The sequence below is a fragment of the Anolis carolinensis genome, chromosome 4 (genome assembly GCF_035594765.1).
Source record: "Anolis carolinensis isolate JA03-04 chromosome 4, rAnoCar3.1.pri, whole genome shotgun sequence".
Classification (NCBI taxonomy): Eukaryota; Metazoa; Chordata; class Lepidosauria; order Squamata; family Dactyloidae; genus Anolis; species Anolis carolinensis.
In genome coordinates, this window is record NC_085844.1 from 50,165,977 (window position 1) to 50,170,249 (window position 4,273).

Sequence of the window (4,273 nt, forward strand, 5' to 3'; positions counted from 1 at the left end):
CGGACCATCTTAATGGGTCCACCACCCCTGCGGAGGTTAGAAGGCACGGCGATACTTAAACAGATCAGATGATGGTCAGACCATGACAATGGAAGAATGTTTTGCTCTTCCACTCTGACTGTCCCACCGTCCACAATAAAAACAAGGTCCAAGGTGTGTCCTGCCTGATGTGTGGGCCCAGATATAACTTGAGACAGCCCCATGGTTGTCATGGCAACCATGAAATCCTGAGCTGCACCTGTCAATGTGGTCTCGGCATGAATGTTAAAGTCTCCCAAAACTATCAGTTGTTGGGAGACAAGGGCCGCATTGGAGACCACTTCTGCTAGCTCAGACAGAGAGACTGCTGGGTCGCGGGGTGGACAGTACACCAACAGAATCCCCAAGCTGTCTCGGGCTCCCACCTTCAGGAAAACACACTCGAACCTCGGGGATTGCGGAACAGCGCATCTGATCAGGGCGATGGACTGCCGAAAGATCACCGCAACTCCTCCTCCCCGCCCCCCAACCCTGGCCTGTTGATGCACCCCGAAACCTGGAGGACACAGCTGGGTGAGATTCACACCTCCCAGCTCATCCAGCCACGTCTCGGTGATGCATGCCAGATCCGCCTCCTCATCCAGGATCAAATCCTGGATGACAGCTGTTTTACCATTGACGGATCTGGCGTTCAAAAGCAGGACCTTAAGGTTGGGGGGTCTGTCCTGAAGACTACCACACCTAAACCTCTCCAGGGTCGCAGTCCATCAGAGCAGCCAAGCACTGGGATATGGGAGGCTTCCTTGGAGTTAAGTGGAAATGAGTAGTAGAGTTGAGTGTCATCTGCATAGAGATGGCACCCAAATCCAAAACTCCAAATCCAAAACTCCAGATGACCTCACCCAGCAGTTTCATGTAGATGTTAAAAAGCATGGGAGATAGAATGAAACCTTATGGGACCCCACAGGTCAAAGGCCAGGGGTCTGAGTAGGTGTCTACCCATTCCAGAGAGCCATCCCAGAAGGATACCAGGTTAATGGTATCAAAAGCCACTGAGGTGTCAAGGAGAACCAACAGAGACGCACTCCCCTTGTCAAGCTCTCTGCGAAGGTCACCCACCAAGCCATCTTTGTACTATGATGAGGCCTGAAACGAGACTGCAATGGAGCCAGATAATCCATCTCAACTAGGAATCCCTGAAACAGAGAGGCAACTACCCACTCTAGAACCTTGCCCAAAAAAGGAAGATTGGAGATCGGCCAGTAATTGTTCACTACCGAGAGATCAAGAGATGCTTTTTTCAGGATCGGTCTTACTAAATGCTGTTTTATGTTAGATGGAAAATGTCCCTGATCCAACGAGGCATTCACAATCCTCATCTACCAATTCGTCAATCCCCCACTAGCAAGTTTTATTAGCCAAGAAGGGCAAGGATCCAGAGCACACATAGTTGCCCTCACAGCTCCAAGAATCCCGTCGACATCCTCAGGTGGAACAATCTGAAACAAATCCATTAAAACCTGAATCCTTTGTTGTTTCGTGATACAGTAATAAAACAACAAACCTTTAAGTCACTGATTAGCTTTTTAAAATTGATAACATAAAGTTTAAAAGTTTTGTATATATTGATTCAGTGCATCCAAATAAGTTGATTGTAATCAATAAAATCTGACACTGAAATTGGTTACTCTTGAAATGCCACTTTCCTCCTTTCTCTCACCTCTGTATACTGAAATAATTAAATGTGTGGTTTGATCACGCTGGGAATATTAGTTAACAACCAATATATCATTATTATTAGATATGATACAAGGATCCCTTCACACCACCCATTATAATACCAACATTTCATTTCAATTGCAATGGCTACATCTTATAGAATCCTAGAATTTGCAGCTTAGGGAAGGATATGAGAATTCTTTTCTCTTTCTGAAAGCTCTAGTGCCTTAGAAAAACCAAAACCTTGGGATTCCATAGGACGTAAATGTGGCAGTAAAGATGAAATTCTAATACTATAATTGTATAGTGTGAAATATAGTTGAAATATAGTAAGAAATCACATTCTTCTGCAATACATTTTCCCTCTTTTAAGTACTACGTACCATATCCGTTTTTACTATCATGTTAGCTTCCTAGACTCCTCAGATGTAACTTTACATTTCAAAAACAGAAAAGAGCTAGACATAATTGCATTTACTGATTAATCCTTTTGCTATTTTAGAATAATCAAAAAAGAATTAGAAGAGACCCCAAGGGCCATCCAACCCTCTGCCATGCTGAAAAGCCTAGTAAAAGCACTATGTAACACGATTTTTGTTTCTGGGTTATAAATGACATTTTCTAATTGGTTCCATCATTAAAAAAAACATGGAAAAGGTTAATTAAACTGTAAAAACTTTGTTTTTGCGGGACATCCTGCAGCACATTTTGCTATAGTTTTTCAATGAATATCTTATAGTCTCAACCAATTCAACATAGTTTATGGCTGCCACAAACTTCCTGAAGTATAACCACTACTTTCAAAGTAAGTACGACACAATTAAACAGGAATAACCATTTCACACAAGGAAAAGAAAATTTCTCAAATTTAGTTACATAGTGTTATCATCCAGCTCTGCTTAAAAACCTCCAGGAGAGTTCACCACATTCATCACAGGAAGCAAATTCCCCCGCCAAACAGCTCTTACCATCAGGAAGTTCTTCCTAATGTTTGGGTAGAATATCCTTTCCTGCAGTTTGAATCCACAGCCTCATATCCAGAAATGAACACAGTATTTACCTCACTTGATCTAGACACTATGCTATTGATGCAGCCTATAATCCTATTGGCTCTTTTAGCTGACGCATCACAATGTAGATCATACTCAGTTTGTGGTATATTAAGACTCCTAGAGCCCTTTCACAGGTGATCAAACAAGTTGTAGAGTATTAGCGATCCCTCCCAATTTGGTGTCATCTGCAAATTTGAAAAGCATATTCTCTATTCCACCATTCAAGCCACTGATAAAGATGGAAAGTAATACTTGGCCCAAGACAGACCCCTATGGCACCCCGCTAGTCGCTTCTCTCCAGGACGAAGAGCCATTGGTAAACACCCTTTAGATTTGGTCAACCAATAACCAATCTACGTATTGCTTGCAACCTTCCCCAGCTTTGTATTTTATAGTAAATCATGTCTTCTCATGATATATAAAAATACAATGATCCCAGTTTACTGCTTTTTGCTTCTAGTGAGAATTCAGTCTAGATTACTCTAACCTTTTGTGGTTTTGGCAGCACGTAGTATCCATAAGAGTCTCCTCCATGACATTTTGAATATGTTGGGGTATAATTATCTACATTTTACTAGATTTTTTCCAAAAGTATCATGGAGCACCTTGTTGAAGGCCTTATTGAAATCAGGATATGCTATATCCACAGTACTTGCTTTATCTAACAAGCCTATCTAAATATAAAACATTAATGTGGCATGACATAGCCAGGCCTGAAACCAGATTGAAATGGATCTAGACAACTTCATCCAGTCACCCTTAGAGCTAGGTCATCTCACAACCCTATACCATGCCCCCAAAGGAAGATTAGGCACTGACCTAATATATATCATAGGCCTTTTCAACACAGGCCTCACAGACCTACCCTGTAAAAAGGCATTGACTACCCTCTTCATCCCCGCTGCCTGTTTGAATAAGCCAGGAAGGGCAAGGATCTAGAACACATATGGTCTAGAGAACAAGCCCTATGAGGAATGGCTTAAAGAGCTGAAAACCTGCAGAAGAGAAGGTTGAGAGGAGACATGATGGCCATGTATAAATATGTGAGGGGAAGTCATAGGGAGGAGTGAGCAAGCTTGTTTTCTGCTGCCCTGGATACTAGGACGCAATGGAAAAATGGCTTCAAATTACAGGAAAGAAGATTCCACCTGAACATTAGGAAGAACTTCCTAACTGTGAAAGCTGTTCAGCAGTGGAACTCTCTGCCCCGGAGTGTGGTGGAGGCTCCTTCTTTGGAGGCTTTTAAACAAAAGCTGGATGGCCATCTGTCGGGGTGCTTTGAATGCGTTTTTCCTGCTTCTTGGCAGGGGGTTAGACTGGATGGCCCGTGAGGTCTCTTCCAACTCTATGGTGGCTCTCATTTGCTGAAGAACGAGAGTAAGAATAGAAGATCTCCACACAAGACAATGGTGTTAAGTAGTAGTTTTGGACTCGAGACTTTGCAGAGATTTCCTGTGCAGGACCCAAATCACCAAAATACAGATTTCTTTGCATATTTGTTTTCCAAATGCTTCACACCCAGC